Below are 20,505 nucleotides of genomic sequence, written 5' to 3' on the forward strand. Positions count from 1 at the left end.
TCAGGCAGGGTCCTCAGACACAATTTATAACCTAGATACCCTGTAAACGATGATTGTGGCCATTTTGCCCAGTAGTTTCAGGGGAGATGACTTTTGTAATAGTTAAAAGACAAGAAGAAGATGACAGACCGCTGCACGCCAAGTAATGAGAAAAGCTTACTTGGCCCTTTGGGTCATGTGAGATTATTTTTATGTCTGAATGCTTTTTAAAACCTTTGGCCTTTTAAAGCTCTAACATAGTATTCAGTTCATCCAAATTCCAAGTTTTAGGTCTCCTGGTCCTAAAGGTCACTACTTGGTGATTAGAACAAATGTTGATCCACACATTTCTACACTTCAAGGACACATATTATATGCTCATTACTGAGTGAAGAGAACATTTGATATCACTTTAGAGTTTAGATCTCTTTGTGATGTCTATAGATCTGTCTAAGATTTTTGAAATTTTTTAATAACATCATGCAAGTATGGTCTATGAAAACAGTGCAATTGGCTACTTGTGTTTTTTCAGTAACTCTGAAAAATTAACCAAATGAAATTAAAGAAGGATCCTTCATCACTGGCATGTTGTATAATAAAGACAGATGAACTAGTGCTGTCAACAAAGATTCTAAGGAACAAGATAATTTTTTCTGTTTGGATTGCTTGTAAAAACTACTACAATATTAGTTTATAATTTATTTTCTAATCATTTTATTTCTGTTCTTTCTCAACTAGTCACAACATTCCAAACATCTTCTATTCTTCTTGATTTTAACTCCCATCTCCATCCAGTGTATGTTTTCTGCAAGAAAAAATGATTATGCAATAATTGTTATGCAAAAAAACTGAAAGTATAAAAAATTATAAATTATTTCATACTAAAAACTTTAAGCTTTGAGGTTCACATCTATTATATGATTTTCATTACTTTAATCTGGTGAGACTAAAATCCATGATTTTGGTTGTCAGAATAGTCTTGAGAAATTGCAAGACCATTATTTCTTCTTTTGAAAAATAAGATTAGAGTGGTTGTTGTTTGTCACAATTGTTTTTTTATGTATCGTTTATCATAAATAAGGCCGTTGGTTTTCTCGTTTAATTTGTTTTACATTTTGTCATGTCTGGGTCTTTTATAGATTACTCTGAGCCAGGGTATTTCTCATTGTAGAAGGCTGTATTGTGACCCTATAGTTGCTTACATACATGTCATTTGGTCACTAGTGACACTTGTCTGATTGGCAATCGTACCACATCTCCTTATTTTCGTATGCAATTGAAATCCACTGCTCTTTCTTCCAAACCATCTACAGAAATCTACGTGCAAATGTCTTCTTAGTTAAGTAAACTTTCTTTTGGAACAATCATGCTTAATTTTGCTTCAACATCTCAAAATATTAATATCTACTTGATAAAATTACATAATATATAATTAACAATCTACTGCAAAGCTGGTTAACCTGTAAACGGTTTATAATGCAGTTAAAATTTATATTTATACTGGCACAGACATAAAGAGAATTTCCTTGGCTTTTTTGACCAGGAATCAAAGTCAGAATGAATCTCAAACTTACCTCTTCAAACAATGCTTTGCATTTCTTGTGTACATTGCAGTCAAATAAAGTGACCATCTTTTGTTCTTCACCTGCTACTTAAGCTGAACAAAAATTGAGAACCTGAAATATATAATTAAATATTATTGCCATACAAATCGTCTAAAATTTTTCGCATCTACTAAAAAGCAAACCTGTTTAACCTAGCCACATTCTGTATGTCATGTCAGGTTTGAGGAGCCTGTAATTCAGTTGTTGTCATTGTTAAGTGTGCATCGTATTTGTTTTAAGTTTGTTGTTTTATCATAAATCATTTTGTCATATCAGGCCTTTTTATAGCTAACTATACGGAATGGGTTTTGCTGATTGTTGAAGGATGAATGGTGATCTATAGTTGCGTACATCCAAGTCTAGTTGTCTCATTTGCAATCATACCACATCTTCTTATTGTAAATAGCCTTAATTTCTAAATTAACATTAACAAAATTGTTAATATCAATATGAAATTACCTTCAATCTGGCAAGATCAACTTCAGGGTCAGATACTTTCAGAAATTTTAACAATTGGATTATTATCTAGTCATGGTGACATCAAATTTCATCATCCTGTGCTTCTGACCTATAAAAAAATGTCTAAAATATCAACAAATGCCCAAAATATAACATTTTTCCAATGTTTTAAACAAAATCATATGTTTTATTTACTGAATATAAGTCATTTTTTCCTTACTAATCAGCTTCAGTTTATAAGCTTCTCTGAAGTCTGTGAATATCTATGCATTCATGTTTAAAATATAACACTAGCAAATCCATGTCGACAGAACTACAATAAGAGATTTCCATCTTAAGAGGGAAAATGCACAACTCTTCACCATCTCAGGTTTAATATAAAATTGTTACTATAAAGTCTAATACAATCTAGCAAACATGAACCCTACTAAGGGTGTAATTCATTTATATTTGACTTCTTTGCAAATAGAGCTGTTTATAAAGAGATAATATGTCAAAGTATATGTGTCAGAGTATAAATTCCAAAGTCATAAGATGTTGACTCGGAAAGGGTTGTTGTATATTCATAGAAAATAAGATACATACAGTTTACCCAATACTAGAGGTCCTATGGAATCTGTATCACTCACATGGCTACTATATATAACCCTGACTCAATAAAGTCGGGGAAACATTAAGTCCTATAATTTCTAATAAAATAAGGCCAATGCAAAAAAAAGTCCACTTATCAATTAAATAAGAAAAGGAAAATAAAAAAATTTGCTTTGCATACTGTGTTAGAATATTAAAAATGCCTCAGACAAAGTTTCATAAAATTCAATGAAGGTTCGACAAAGTTATTGACGTCTTTATTCAACCATTGAACCTAAATGTTGATGCCCCGGACGGAATGAATGGTTACTATGTCAGAACTTCTGCGACAAGATGTTGCAGCTCAACAAAAATGGTGAGATAGTAAGTTTATTTTCTATGCATCATGACCAAGAAGCTTATACAAAAAAAATATAAGAGATATTCAACTAGTAGTTTCAGAGAACTCAAAATTAAACAGGGCAATATCAATGTCAACAGTCATAAACAGTCCTGTATCACAAATTGGAACATTAAATCTATGAGGTGATATGATATAACTGCATGAAATGTCCTATCATACAATGACATATGACAGAAATCAAAACAGAAGCATATTAAAGTTGAATTGCATTCAGAAATTCCTAAAGTAAACTGTAAATAGATGGACAAATGAGTCTATTGTTTTATTCCTCCTTATGTTAATACAAGTTTTTATAGATTTTTTATCAGTATTTGCATGTATTAAATAAAATTATGTGGGGAAAACATGAACAAGTAACATCATCAACAGCAATTTAGGATTTTTACACAACGAATGGGGTGCCCGAAAAAAAGGACAAAATTAAGAGAACTTAGCTTGCAAGGATTTTGTCTAAAATAGGCAGGTAGTCCAGTACATTATGGTTGAAACATAAACAACTAATAAATGTGTTGCCCTCAGAAAACATGATCAATAATTATTCTGTTTTTATGTCACTGCTAGATTACACTTCAACTTCTGTTGAAAATTTATTTATTAATCTTTAATTACAGAACCATCATTTTTGGTCATAGTATTTTTGTCACTTGCTTTTACATGTGCATTGCTTTTATGCCTAGTGACCTCTTTCTTCATAACAGCCCCTTTCCTGTTCAATATAGTTTTATGGTGTATTTTTCCGAACATTCACATTCAACAAATGTCAAACAGGTTTTACTTTATTCCGATCTATGTATAATCCCTTTCCCTATTAAAAGTTGTCTATTAAAAGGGCATTAGCTATGATTTCTACAAAAAAACTAAATTATGATCAGTTTTGTTTCAAACATTTATAAAAGAAAAATTGTGAAATATTTCGCCCCAAGCAGTTACTTTTGTTCAGTTTTGTCATAATAAGCCCCAAAACATCGCTGATGTATTATTGGCTTGCAAGTCAATAATTCAACTTCATTTATATCTGCATTCATGCAACCTTCTATTTGACCCTTTGCTTGAAATCGATTATGCATGTGCTAAGCATGTTCTGTTATTAATAAGGAAAACATTTCAACAAACAATTCAAACAGGGGACCATTTTGGTGACTGATTCTGCCCCCCACCCAACCCCCCAAAAAAATCATTATTGTAAAGAAAAAAAACCCAATAGTTTACATATTCTCAACGACATGAAAATGATGAAAGCAAACAGACCAAGAAAAATTGATATTATACGATTGCACAAACTTGTCGGTATTTATATTTATGTTTACATCAGGTCAAATGACCATCACCATTATTTGGAGGCCATCATGCCATCTTGATGGTTAATTAGATGGCGTCTAGTCTAAATTACACACAAAATGCTGTTACATTATAACAAATCTATGCATTGTTGTATTTTGGAATTTCGGTATTTTGGATATACGTTTTAAGTATGTTGTATATCAAATATGAGAATTTGAGTTAAATCAGCAGTGCACATGAATATGACAGCAAAAGCCCCTTTAAAACAGTCAAATTGTTAAACATGAATATGACAGCTAATGCTCCTTCAAATGAATATATAACAAACAATCATCATTTGGTTAACCCATAAATTTGTCGTCTTTTCAATGTATTCCATATTCATAAATTTACAAGCTCTTTCTAATTCATAAATTTGTATGCATTTATGACGTACACGGTATAGGCAAGACTTGGCCAAATAACTTAAAATTTGCTTTGCCTTTTGCATTGGCAAAAGTATCTTTAATTTTTTTGTTCAGTAGCTAGCTTTCTACTTAGCCATAGCGAATAAAATCATAATATTTTCTTCATATTATGCAATAATCTATGATCTTTTACAAATTTTTGTAAATTTAAAAAAAAAAAAAATATCTTGCAAGTATTAACTCTTATAATAACAACACTGTCAGCACATGACATTTATGTGTTAAAAATAACCACCAAAATGGCCCAAAAAACTGTAGTTATGTATTCAAATTCCATGGGTTGAATGCATGAAAAGTGGATCCTCAACATCACTTTCATTCTTCCAAACTTCTATGAGGTCAAATTAATTCCAGTCCTCAATCTCATGGCAGGGCAGAGATGCAATCCCCTACACGACTTATTCACATGGCTTTTTTTTAAGATATCAATTTGCCATTTGAAGGTCTACCATCACCTGACCATTAAAAACCCTCTGAATATAATTACATGTAATTTCAAAGTTTGTTTAATAGGGATTGCATCATACTCATTCTAGATCATATAATATTCTACAATCAATAGTTACCACACATATATACAGGATATATTTGCATCTATCATCACATACCAGGATATGTTTGTTATTTTATCAGAGCTTCTATATATATAGACTTATATTTTTTATATTTTTTTTTTATATTTATGTTCCAATTATTTGCTAAAAGTCGTGGGGAAAAAGCAAGGTTAAAGATTCAAAGCAAGGACATTTGACTTCCCTGCCACCCTTTCAATATCAGAAATGTAATAATTTTAAAAAGTTTATACCAACATCACATATCATACATGCAATTTTTATTTACAACAGATATAAACTTACCTACTAGTTTTGAGTAAGAACATACAGCAGCCATTCTTCAACATTAACTAAAACTGAACTTTAAAGTAAAAACTCTATATTTAAAAAATTTCATTAATGAGTACCTGTACTAAAAGAAAATTTTAGGTAATTATCATGAATATAGACTGTATCAATCCCAACTGCAGTACGAAAATACTTCAAGCAGTAAACTATCTCTCAAGCAAAACCCTTTAACAAAATTGTAACCATCAAATCTTCCATTACGCTTTGAGCCATATTTGTGATGAATGTCCCGTTTTCAAGTTTAAATTGTTACTGTAAACCCTAAGAGAGTGACTGATTGAGTTCATTGATGCCTTGTGGACAATGAGATGCCATCTGAGTCTCTGACATGTAGTACAACCAATATTATATTTGTAAACATCTAAATTGTAATCTTTTACTGATGATAACTAATATCTTCTAGCACAGGGAAATATATTGGAGATCATAACTCAGATTTCAAATCTCACCATTATCAGAATGTCAGGGCCTATGGTAAATTAAGTGAACATTTCAATATAAAACAGAAAAGCAGGCACCTTACTTTCCTGTATGGCCAATTAACTTTGAAATTTTCTAATCATGACATTCCTAAAGGGGTGGTACAGGCATATAAATTTGGTCATCCCTCAGACTTATCCCTTCCAAAACTTTAACCATTGCTGAAGTGGGGTGTCTGTTCCCCTGTATGGGATGTATATATATATATATGTCGATCTCCTTTCAGGTTGTTTGATACTTTTTGTCAGAAATCAAAGCTTTGACCCTCTTATAATTTTTGCAATTTCTTCTGTTGTAGAAATTGGCTAGTGCATTTCTGCAGGTGCAAAATAATTGTTTATATCTATAATGATAAAATTCAGGCAACTTTATGTTTTCTGTAAATTTCCTGGCAGTGTAATTTGTACTTCCACTGTCGACACAATATGCAGTTTTTTAATGTTTCATGAATCAATGATTTTATCAGTAAGGCTAAAAACTAAATGTCAATGATTTAGAAAAAGAGGCAACAGCCAACTATATTAAAGGGAGGAAGGACCTTTTTTCGGGACATCAGGATTAGGCCTTTATTTTTGCAGGAATTCAGGGTTGGATCTTTATTTCACAGGAATTCCAGATCTACCCTTGTCAGGACTCGGGAATTAATTTTTCAAGATCCGGGAAAGAATGCTATATTTTTTTCGTGGAATTCAGGATGACATCCCCTCCAACCAACCCTCTATATTGTGGACAAGCATGTAAAAACTGGTACATAAAAATCCAACGTTTAACATTAGGCACATCAGCACCTACTACTGTAAATGGGCAATTTATATTTACAATTTTAATTTTTAAAGATGACAAATATATAATAAATTATCTCCTTACGTGGTGATTTTCTTTTCATATTCTTCCTTAAATCATTCAAATACAAAAATATATTTCAATTCAACACTAATAAGACAAAAGTGCACACGCTGAAATGTCTCACAGATTTACTGTCAATTGATGTTATGTTGATAGTCCTATTAAAATATAAAGTTTTACTACAAGTATCACATAAACTTACCATGATCAAAGAAAATGAGGTCAAGGTGAGATAAACCAAGCCAGAAATACATGTACACCTTATAATCATTCCATGCACCAAATATAATTGACCTATTGCTGTTAGTATACAAGAAACCGACCAAAACTTTATATTGGCCAATAAACCATAATAAAATGCTCCGCTGGGCGCAGCTTGATACGACAGCAGAGGTCAAACCATGAACAGTTGGGGCAAGTATGGACCCAACATTTAAGCTTGATACAGCACTGAATTTGGATTGTGATTAAATATTTGACACAGCATAGGTTTCTGTCACAGAATGAATGTGATCTAAGAACTAAAATTTTTTTAATTTACCTATTCAAACCATATCATTATTATTGGCTTTTATATATAAATCAGAAATAACCAATTTAAAATGGAAAATTTTAAAGAAAAAAAAAAAGGAAAAAAAAATCCCCCCCCAAATTTTGTGAACCCCCTTATGATTCATCACCCAAACTCAATCACAGCCTTCCCTTTGTGTTATGGTACCTTGCAGTACAATTTCAGAGAGATCCATACACTTGAACACAAGTTATTGTCTGGAAACTAGAAAAATGCTTGTTTTTTGGCCCCTTTTTGGCCCCAAATTCCTAAATGTTTAGGGCAATTACCCCCAAACTCAAACCCAGCTTTCCCTTTGTGATATGAAACCTTGTAGTACAATTTCATAAAGATCCATACACTTACACATAAATTATTGTCCTGAAACTAGAAAAATGCTTGTTTTTTGCCCCTTTTTGGCCCCTAATTCCTAAACTTTTGAAGCAAATACCCCCAAAATCAATCCCAGCCTTCCCTTTGTGGTATGGTACCTTGCAGTACAATTTCAGAGAGATCCATACACTTGAACACAAGTTATTGTCATGAAACTAGAAAAAATGCTTATTTTTTGCCCCTTTTTGGCCCCTTATTCCTAAACGTTTTGGGCAATTACCCCCAAACTCAATTCCAGCTTTCCCTTTGTGATATGGAACCTTGTAGTACAATTTCAGAAAGATCCATACACTTACACACAAGTTATTGTCACGAAACTAGAAAAATGCTTGTTTTTTGCCCCTTTTTTGGCCCCTAATTCCTAAAATTTTGAGGCAATTACCCCCAAAATCAATCCAAGCTATCCCTTTGTGATATGGAACCTTGTGGTAAAATGTCAGAGAGATCCATATACTAACACACAAGTTATGTCTGGAAGTTACAAAAATGCTTATTTATGGCCCCTAATTCCTTAACTGTTGGTATCATAACCCCGAAAATCAATCCCAACCTTCCTTTTGTGGTATTGAACCTTATGGTAAAATTTCATAGAGATCCATTCACTTAAACTAAAGTTAGAGTGCGAAAACCAATGTGTCTTCGGACAACGACGACGACGACGCCAACGTCAAACCAATATAAGAACTCAAAATTTTTTTGTGGTCGTATAAAAAATGACGTCAAGGTCAGATGAAAACTGCCAGACAGACGTGTACACCTTACAATCATTCCATGATTTAAATATAGTTGATATATTGCATATAGTATCTAAGAAACAAACTTAACCAGGAAAACTTTAACATTGACCAATGAACCATGAAAATTGGGTCAAGGTCAGATGAACCCTGCCAGACAGACATGTACACCTTACAATCATTCCATGATTTAAATATAGTTGACCTATTGCATATAGTATCTAAGAAACAAACTTAACTAGGAAAACTTTAATATTGACCAAAGAACCATGAAAATGAGATCAATGTCAGATGATAACTGCCAGACAAACATATACACCTTACAATCATTACATACATCAAATATAGTTGACCTATTGCTTATAGTTTAAGAAAAACAGACCAAAACACAAAAACTTAACATTGAGCAATGAACCGTAAAAATGAGGTCTAGATCAAATAAAACCTGCCAGACTTGCATGTACATCGTAAAATATAGTTGACCTATTGCATATACACTGAAGTATCTACGAAACAAACTTAACTAGGAAAACTTAACATTGACCAATGAACCATGAAAATGAGTTCAAGGTCAGATGACATCTGTCAGTTGGACATGTACACCTTACACCAAATATAGTAGACCTATTGCTTACAGTATCTGAGATATGGACTGGACCACGAAAACTAAACCTTGTTCACTGATTAATGAAATGAGGTCGAGGTCAAATGAAAACTGACTGACAGGATTGAAGACCTTGCAAGGTACGCACATACCAAATACAGTTATCCTATTACACAAAATAAAGAGTGAAATTAAGATTACAAAAAATATTAACTTTTTTACATTTCTACACTACATATAATGTTTGCCAGCTGTCATTATTTTGTCTTTAGTGTAGACGATTTAAAAGATGTGTGCTCAATAAGTTAGCCAATAATTTGGTCTCCAGCAAACTGTTGTGTGTCCTTTACCATGTTAACAGCATTTCTATGAGCGCCTTTTCATATTGAACAGAACTTGCCTTGTGTTGTTGAATTTCTCAATTTATATGCAACTTTAACACATGACCACTGGAGATATCATGGTAATAATGATCAAATCAAATCATTCTATACATTGTGAGAAAATTCGTAAGGGTTCCGCGGAACCCAGTGTCTCGCCTACTTTTGGTGTTAATCGCAGGCTCAACAAATTGAGGAAAAAAATTAATAAAAATATTCCCCTCTATACTATGTTTTGATTGTAAGTAGCTTCTGTCCAAGTTTGGTAAAAATCCAGGATAATTTATGAATCTAATAAATGTTTTAAAAACTTAAACTGCAGAATGTATGTAATGTTGACTGGAAGAAAAACTAAGTCCATTTATAAGTAAAATACAGAAAAAATGGAACAAAATTTTATCAAAATTTCCTTCTAGATACTAGCTTTTGATCATAAACAAGCTTCTGTCCAAGTGTGGTACAAATCCAGGATAGTTTAAGAAAGTTGTTAAAATTTTAAAAACTTTAACCACAGAGTGAATGTAATGTTAACTGGCAGAAAAACTAAGTCCATTTATAAGTAAAATACGGAAAAATGGTATTTTTTTTTTACAAAATTTACTTCTGGATACTATCTTATGATCATAAACAAGCTTCTTTCCAAGTTTGGTATAAATCCAGGATAGTTTAAGAAAGTTATTAAAATTTCAAAAACTTTAACCACAGAGTGAATGTAATGTTTCCTGGCAGAAAAACTAAGTCCATTTATAAGTAAAACACGGAAAAATGGAATTTTTTTTTTACAAAATTTACTTCTGGATACTATCTTATGATCATAAACAAGCTTCTTTCCAAGTTTGGTAGAAATCTAGGATAGTTTAAGAAAGTTATTGAAATTTTAAAAACTTTAACCACAGAGTGAATGTAATGTTAACTGGCAGAAAAACTAAGTCCACTTATAAGTAAAATACGGAAAAAATGGAATTTTTTTTTTACAAAATTTACTTTTGAATATAATCTTATGATCATAAACAAGCTTCTGTCCAAGTTTGGTAGAAATCCAGGATAGTTTAAGAAAGTTATTAAAATTTCAAAAACTTTAACCACAGAGTGAATATTTGTGGACGCCGCCGACGACGACGACGACGCCGACGGAATGTAGGATCGCTATGTCTCGCTTTTTCGACAAAAGTCGAAGGCTCGACAAAAAAGGAAAGAATGTTTCATGCAAATTATTGTAAAACAAGGTTGCTGTAGAGTACTTAGACATGTTAGAGTAGTGTGATGATTTTTCCCTCTCACATTTCCAAGGGCATCACTAAATTGTAAACATAATCTTTCAATGCTTGTTTTCAAACTCATATTAGATATTATTACCTGTTAACCATAAAATCTCCATATGAAATGTTTGTCTCAGAGCACTTACAATTTTGATTTTTCATTAAAGTTTTACATTTCCAAGGGCATACATTACAACTCCCTCAAAAATATTCAATTGACACTGATTTTAAGCACTCGTTTTTAGTATTGATGATGTATTTCTTCGACATCATTTTAATCAAGACCAATTAGAAATGAAGGTTTGAGAGTGTGTACAATATTGCTTTTGCAAGCATGATAACTCCCTCCAAATTATTCGATCAGCCCTTTTGTTTGAAATAATGCTGATGGAAACCTCAAAATCCCATGGGAAAGTTTGGCATTACCATAAATCATATCAAAATTCAACTACTTTCAAACCAATATGCAAGAATTAACATGATCTGGATTTTGAACTTCAAATTTTCATCATTTTTGTTGTTGTTGTTTTTTTGTTTTTTAATCTACAACCCTGTTTTAACCAAACTAATTACGAATGACAGTTAACTGACTATTGCAGTCTGTATATTGAGTTCGTGTTGTCTTTCTTACTAATTGAGCATTTGCTCATTCTGCTTATCTGTTATAAAGGTGTCACTGTTCTCTGCAATAAACAAGTCTTACAAAGAAATTATTAATTGTAATTATGCATTAAGAAGTAAAGGTGATCGCAAACACACATACCGGTATATATTTTTATATACTATGAAACCAAGAATTTTTCAATTTTTTTTTGTTAGATACAACCACTGTCAACAGCATGGGGAATCAAAAGAATTTCTAGAATAGATTTAGATGCATGTTTTATAAATTCACTATATCTATATATAATATACATGTATTGTAGATCTATATTTCTTATCTAAAATAATATTTTCTACCCATTTGAGAAAATTGTCAATTGGTAATTAATAATTATTCTGATTTTTAATCACCACACATCTATGTCATTTCAGTTCAGTTAGTAAATTAGCTCAACAAGGAACCATATTCCCTTTTTCATTCCTGCTTTAGTTATGTTCAAGAAAAGCACCCCACTCCTCCCAAGAATGTATGATCAAGAATTAAAACAAAGATTCTGTAAACTTAGGAAACACAAAAAACTCAGTAATATGATAATACATATGCATCTACTTTGTAATTCTAGATTACATCAACATTTAAGTCTTTAAAATACCATGGTATGGTTACCTTACCAGTAATTACTTTCATTTTGATCGTTTTAAACTTATAATTTATAAACTTTTGTAACAGAAACCCTCATTTAACTTTCGACCTTGGCCTATTTGATCCAGACATTTATTGACTAAAGTTTATAACAAAACATACAGATATGAGTTCCTGTGACATTTTTTAAGATCCCCAATTGAGTTGAATTCCAAAAATTCCAAAAATGAATGCACGTCTCATTGGGTCCAATTAAAAGAAGACCAAAAACCAAATTATTTTTTCAGATCTGTGCACATGGTATCAATTGATTCATTAGTCATACATATCTCTATATTACCACCTCCAAATTTCAATTCAAAGTTTATTAAAGTGCCTCTTTATTGCTATTCATTATTTAACATTAATAAAAGTCACCAAACTATTATACCATCAACCATTTATATTATGCTGATGATTTTAGACTGAAATAAATTTGTTCTCCCCATTCTTGAACTAACATGGCCTAGAATTTCCTGGTTGCTTACAATGCTAAATATAGCTTGACAGTATGATTCTATATTTATTAGTAGCTTTTACATCATCTTCGCTAGCCAAGGATTACGATCCAGTCCCCTCCTCTCCACCCTTGGCAGATTAAGCCAACATTTGTGATTACAATGCTGCTCAATCTACCGGTAGATAAAAATCACACCCATTCCAACTACATCATTCTTGGCCAATGGTAGCTCCTGAACTCTCTTAGTGTGGAGGTGTAAAAAAGGTTGTGTCTAGTGTTTACAAATTTCGTGAAGCAAAAACCGAAAAACACACGTTGACATTCCAACATTTTTCGCGAGAAATATACACAGGAACTCCAATTAGTTCATTAAAATTGTCACTAAATATTGTCCTATGATTTGGGGGTAAAGACTTGTTGCACAATCAGCACGTGGCAATTGTTTATTTAAATTTTCTACAATTTCACGTGATCATCTTTAAGGCCCTTTTTGATTGGATGCAGCCAGCTACAACTGCCACCCATGGGAATCATTACCTCATGGATCCGATATTCTATATTAATCCGCCAAGGGTGGAGAGGAGGGGACTGGATCGTAACCCTTGGCTAGCGAAGATGCTTTTACATTAAAACCTGGTTTTTCTGCAAAATTTTGATATTCAAAGGATGAACATATATGTACATAAAGAATTACATTAATACACTAAAGGTGTGTCACTACACAAATACTTACGACATTTGTCCTTTCTCAAAACTTACTGTAGTTCAATGTTAATCCAAAGAATTATTTTTACTTCTGTCCATCTACTTGAAGGCCAGGATAATGTTTTACAGTTGGGATATTAACCCACAATAGATCTTTAGTCTTTCAGATTAAACAAAAGAGGCAATTTTCCAATACTATATCTATGTATTGCTGATAGTCCTGTTTTTTTTTAACATCTTTTTATTGCATTATTTCTTGAAAGGATATCCCATCCCGTTTGCAATAATATTGCTACATATTGCAAAATTGAAGTAAGTTCAATTATCTCCCCTTTCAAATTTAGGACAGATTATTTTACTGCTTTTAGCGTTATGCACATCCAAAGGCAGTGCTCTACATAAATAGCAGGTATCTTCATGATAATTTGAAGTGAAAATGGTCAAATTTAATTCAAAAAGAAATCCCTGATCTGTATATTTGCAAAGGATGTGTGAAATATGACAAAATCGGTAATTTCATGTAATTTTGTCAGTTTCATCCCAATATATCTATTGAAATAAATAGCAGCCATGATGACTTTAGATGCTGGGACAAAAATCACACACTTTAAAGTTGGAAAGATTTGGACTAACTTATTATGGGAGAAATTTGAAAATAATTGGACACCAAAATTGAGTAGTGAGAAGAGCTATTATGACCTTTAGGGTTGTTTATAATCCTAAAAGGACAACAAAAACACGGCACAGCAAATAGACCAAAATATTGAATGATTCCTTTTCAAAGAAGCCAAGAAAACTTAAACGAAAGTTTTCTACCCAAGGTCTTTCAACAGACAGATGGAATGACGGACAAGTCGAGCGGTTACTCGACCTGCTTTTGCTCAACGTAGGTTAAAATACCAACGTCTGATTAGTTTCAGATACTAATGATATAATCAAAAACCTTAATATTTATTTCATCATATTACAAAGCTTGAAAAGGCTACCTATTCCAGCGGCTCAACCCTACCACTCAATACATAAATACATAGTAAATCCCCCCCCCACCGAGGGCATAAGAATGATGGACTTCAGTATAATATATAGATGAAGTGAATTAAACAATGCTTAATGGCCTATAAAACATCAAAAACTGGCAGAATACAAAGCCTTCCTCAATATACACTTCCATTTCTCCATGAAATATTCCAATGAAATGGCTTTTACCAGCACCTGGGTCTTTTACCACTGAAATCTATAAAATACAATGTGGGCTATCTACAAAATTAAAAGCATAAACATTATCAAGAAGGTCATACTAATGTATACCTTTAGTTTCAAAAAGATTATCTGTTTATTATGAATACATCACTAAATACTTTGTCATTAGTGCAAACACTTTTTTTTATGTTTCCGGATTTTTTGTACATGTATTACAATTACTGATTATTTTGACACATATTTTAATGACAGCTCAAGAAACAATTCTCATTATCAGTATCAGCAAACAAGTTTATATTAAGGTCTCTTGTGTCAAAAATTTTTAAAGGATATATACTTTGAGTAAAAATCTAATTGCTCACTACATTTAATTTCTTTCAGTAGTCATAAATACAACTGTAATTTAATGAAAGATCTTGACCAGTGAATACAGTAAATTGTATCGCCTTTCTTAGATTTTTAAAATCAAACTACTGGTACAAGACAATCAGTCAAATTTGTTTTCCAAATGAAATGTACAAATAAAATCCCTAAATTTTGGTGCAATCCCAGTCTGGTGGCAATAAACAGCAACGTTATTACTTACACCACATCTTTTACTGATCAATGCATAAAAAGGCAGTATTGTTAATTCTGTGGATTCATTATTATTCATCATCAACATGGTATACCAAATTTCATTGATTTTTTGGGTCAAGGTGAACCCAAATTTAAATGTTCAACAAAATACAGAATTTCTATAGGCTTGTATGCAGACGTTGGCAAAACCACGAAAACACAAGTTTTCCTCAATCCACAAAACTTGAAACCCATAAACATTAATGAATCCACAGTATTGTCTCCAAAAAATTTATAAGCCCTATCTCAGTGACAAGAATTAAACTATCACTCAATTAAAGTAACCCTTATCTTGACATTGGATATATAAATAGGATTCAATCTCCCTCCCCTTATTTTTTACCACAAATTAAATCTCCCTCCCCTTATTTTTTACCATAAATTAAAGTCTGGTTCCAATTCCATGTGAAAACCCTTTTACCTTGAAGTATTGATCTCAGAATCAATAGGGATCTTCCTCTCATTATACATGACCATATATGCACTTTTGGTTTAAATCCAATGCAAGGTTATAGATTCATTCACCAGAAACTCCTTTCCTGCACAAATTTTGTTCTTTTTTTGGTGACTATGATCTTGACTTAAGAAGTGATAACCTCAAAATCAATAGTAAATAGTGATCTTCCTCTCATAATATGTAAACATATTTCAAACAAGTTTGCTACAATATTTATTTAGAATCTGGAAACTCATTTCCTGCACAAATTCCAGTCTACTTTCAGTGACTTTGACATTGATCTTAGAGGTAGTGACCTCAAATTCAATTGGGATCTTCCTCTCATAATACGTGAGTACATGTACAATGTATCCAAGTATGGCTGCAATACAGAAATCTACTAGGCAACATAAAAATTCAACTAATAATAAAATGCTTCGCTGAGCCCAGCCTGATACGACCGCAGAGGTCGAACCCTGAACAGTTGGGGCAAATTTGGACACAATATTCAAGCTTGATACTGTCTGAATTTGGATTGTGATTTAATATAGGTTTCTGACACAAAATAAATGTGGTCAAAGATCTTATAAATCCATTGCGCAATACTGTGCAATTGAAGATTTCTTCTTGCACTTTTCAAAAATTCGAAATTTAAAAATTTTTGAAAAAAAAATATTAATCCCTTAAAAAAATCCCCCCCCCCCCCCCCCAACTTTTTGAAACCCCCCTTGGAGCAATAACCCCAAAACTCAATCCCAGCCTTTCCTTTGTAGTATGGAACCTTGTAGTACAATTTCAGAGAGATCCATACACTTACACACAAGTTATTGTCTGGAAACTAGAAAAATGCTTGTTTTTGGTCCTTTTTTGGCCCCTAATTCCTACATGTTTGGGGCAATTAACCACAAACTCTATCCCAGCCTTCTCTTTGTTACATGGAACCTTGTGGTACAATTTCAGAGTGATCCATACACTTGAACACAAGTTATTGTCTGGAAACTAGAAAAAATGCTTGTTTTTTGGCCCCTTTAAGGCCTTTTTGGCCCCAAATTCCTTAACTTTAGGGCAATTACACCCAAGCTCAAACCCAGCTTTGCCTTTGTGATATGGAACCTTGTAGTACAATTTCATAAAGATCCATACACTTACACACAAGTTATTGTCCTGAAACTAGAAAAATGCTTGTTTTTTGCCCCTTTTTTTGCCCCTAATTCCTAAAATTTTGAAGCAATTACCCCCAAAATTAATCCCAGCTATCCCTTTGTGGAATGGTACCTTACAGTACAATTTCAGAGAGATCCATACACTTGAACACAAGTTATTGTCTGGAAACTAGAAAAATGCTTATTTTTGGCCCCTTATTCCTTAACGTTTTGGGAAATAACCCCCAAACTCAATTCCAGCTTTCCCTTTGTGATATGGAACCTTGTAGTACAATTTCAGAAAGATCAATGCACTTACACACAAGTTATTGTCACGAAACTAGAAAAATGCTTGTTTTTTGCCCCTTTTTTGGCCCCTAATTCCTAATATTTTGAGGCAATTACCCCCAAAATCAATCCCAGCATCCCCTGTGTGATATGGAACCTTGTGGTACAATGTCAGAGAGATCCATACACTAACACACAAGTTATGTCTGGAAGTTACAAAAATGCTTATTTTTGGCCCCTAATTCCTTAACTGTTGGTGCCATAACCCCCAAAATCTATCTCAACCTTCCTTTTGTGGTATTGAACCTTATGGTAAAATTTCATAGAGATCCATTCACTTAAACTAAAGTTAGAGTGCGAAAACCAATGTGTCTTCGGACGACAACGACGACGCCAACGCCATACCAATATACGACCGCAAAAATTTTTGCGGTCGTATAAAAACTTGGGAGAAAGCCAAATCAAAAGAACATCCCTGTTATTGAATGTTTCCTCCTGAATATGCAAGTAATATTTGGCGTATTAACGTCAAACAACCATCCAAAACTTGTATACCAATATACAAAAATAATGATGTATAATTGCCAATGAGACAACTATCAACTAAAGCTCAAATGAAGTGGATGTAAGCAATTATAGGCAACTGTAAGGCCTTCAACAATGATAATAAACTGCTTCGCTGAGCGCAGCTGGATATGCCCGCAGAGGTCCAACCCTGAACAGTTGGGGCAAAAATGGACACAATATTCAAGCTTGATACAGGTCTGAATTTGGATTGTAATTAAATATTTGACATATTATAGGTTTCTGAATAAATGTAGTCAAAGAACTTGAAATTGGTTATATGAATTGAATTTATATTCAATTAAAGATTTCTTGCTGTTGTGCAATACACTGTGCTGTTGCGCAATACTTAGTAAATCTGTTGTCAGACTATTAACAAATAAAGTTCAATTAATTCTCAATGTCATATCAGAAATTTATGAAAATGTAAAGGGAGCTTACATCAATAGATATAAACAATTCACCAAAGTCTCATAAGAACTGCTGAAGTTATTGTCCGAAAACTGGAAAATCCCCCCTTTTTTAATGAATAAAACTCCATAACTCAGAAATGATAAATGAAAAATTTATAAAATTCTAAACGGAGCTTACATCAATAGATTTAAACAATTCACCAAAGTTTCATAAGAACTGCTGAAAGCATTTTTGATTTTTTGTCTGAAAACTGGAAAATCCCCCTTTTTTTATGAATAAAACCCTGTAACTCGGAAACGCAAAATCTCAAATACATAAAAATCTAAATGGACTTCATGTCAATAGATATAAACAATTCACCACAATTTCTTGCAAGTTGGTGAAAGCATTCTTGAGTTATTGTCAGAAAACTGGAAAATCCCCCTTTTTTTAATGAATAAAATCCCATAACTCGGAAACGTGAAATCTAAAATTTATAAAAAACGAAAGGGAGCTCACGTCAATAGATATAAACAATTAACCAAAGTTTTATGCAAATTAGTTAAAGCGTTTTTGAGTTAATGTCCGACATGTTGACGACGGACAACGGTATACCATAATACGTCCCGTAAACGGGCGTATAAAAACCCATACCGTATAGTTGGCTATAAAAAGTCCTGACATGAAATATATGAAACTGTTTGCAATTGAGAAAAGGAACTGACTAATTTATAACACAACCATTTACAAAAAAAAAAAAAAAAAAATGAGACATGAACCAACAACAACCTCTGAAAAACAGGTTCCTGACTTGGGACTACACACAAAGAATTTGAGGTTGTTTATTTTCTATTACAGTATGACCAAGTTAGTGAAAAGAACTACAATATAAAGTCTGCATGTGTTGTTTCCTGGACAATAAAATCAATATAATCAGTTTTCTATGAATAGAAAGAGTGACAATTGTTAATACATGTATTAGCAACATATCATGGAACTAATCAAAAAATGACAGACTGAAAAACATGAATGACAAATTTGTTCTGTAATTGCAATAGTCTGAAAAAATTCTTGGTTCAGCTAACACAAAAATGACAAGCCTGTCTAAGACGTTTTCTTGTCATTTGGGTTGCTGTCTCTTTGACATACATCCCATATATCCTTTCATTTATATCTTTATTTACAGTATCTAAAGAATTCATGATTCAGCGAACAGCAAACTCAAATCTAATGCACACAGTACCCATTAAAAATGTATTTATAAATGTTTTAATTAACACATGTATTTGTTTTGACTAAGGTCTACTCAGTAATTGAGTTTTTCACGAGCTTAAAAAAGCAGCATGAATTGTAATGGTAAATCAATGTTTTATTATGTGTTATCCTTTCGGAGAGTGCAGTCATTACCGAACCAACCATCCACCCACTTTTTAAATATATAGACAGTTGATGTTGTATTTGATGTTTTAATACTTGTAATACTGAGTGGATGTATTTAAGAGTATAAGATATTACATACTTGAAGCTAGTAAAAGAAATTATTTCTTTTGTAGATTGTGTATTGTAATGTTATGCCTAGGCAGTTGCTTGTGTATTGTAATGTTATGCCTAGGCAGTTGCTAAGGACATGCAGTTCAAATACATGAACCAGGCCTGTAGCCAGGAATTTTCAAGGGGGTTAAATCGACTCGCGATAAACAAAATCTAAACTTTAATAGTCATCAAAGTTCAAACAGAACTCGACTTTTATCATAGTGCTTATTTGTTTTCAAACGGGAATTCCTACCACCTTTAATCCATAATGAGGCCTATTGATGACTGAAAACCATTGCATATTACGCTTTGAAAAATTTCGATAATAATCAAATGTACAGTGACAGGCAACTTAATTTTGAACGTGACAATTTTTATGAAAAGAAAAATCTATAGTTCATTTAAATAGTTGAAAATGCATTAATGCTACACATACAGCCTTACAAAATAAAAGTCGTATGGATTTATACTTAGAGCCTCTATCTCAGAGTCAAACAGAAGCATTGAGAACAGCACAATGTATATGTCCAAGAATTCATTGCCCATTTCTGTATTCCAACAACTCAAAGAATAATGTAGAAATTTTTCTCTTTTAAATTAGAAACAACTGAAAGTGGCCTAAAAATCTTGATGCCATATCCATACATTTAACTTCCAGTGATAATTTTTCATAAAAATCACAAAACTTCCCAATGTCTTTAGACAATCCATTGACAAAACTGCCAAATTCATTAATTAAATTCTGGTTTTTATAGGCAAAGATATCTTTAAAAATTACTTAACATTTAATCAAGTATTATTCCAATTTTATTAATCTACCAAAGCATATGTAGCAATTTTCATCTCCGAAAATTGTCCCTTAAACGAAGAAAAGATTCAGCCTTCAATACTAACAATTGTAAATCATTAAGTTCTTCACTTTAAACTGTTAATACTCAGAAATACATGC

General features: G+C 32.4%; 1 protein-coding gene across 2 annotated transcripts in view; it reads right to left on the bottom strand.

Moving 5' to 3' along the window:
- Positions 1-663: 663 nt before the first annotated feature.
- Positions 664-20,505, bottom strand: part of LOC127724233 (non-POU domain-containing octamer-binding protein-like) — a 48,125-nt gene continuing 28,283 nt past the window's right edge. For both annotated transcript variants that reach the window (XR_007992405.1, XR_007992404.1), the window contains 3 exons: positions 2,043-2,151; positions 1,554-1,655; positions 664-784 (listed from right to left, as the gene is read on the bottom strand). The gene's annotated coding sequence lies outside the window, so the exon portion shown is untranslated. The remainder of the gene's footprint in view (positions 785-1,553; positions 1,656-2,042; positions 2,152-20,505) is intronic.

This window comes from Mytilus californianus, unplaced genomic scaffold (assembly GCF_021869535.1).
Source record: "Mytilus californianus isolate M0D057914Y unplaced genomic scaffold, xbMytCali1.0.p SCAF_14, whole genome shotgun sequence".
Classification (NCBI taxonomy): domain Eukaryota; kingdom Metazoa; phylum Mollusca; class Bivalvia; order Mytilida; family Mytilidae; genus Mytilus; species Mytilus californianus.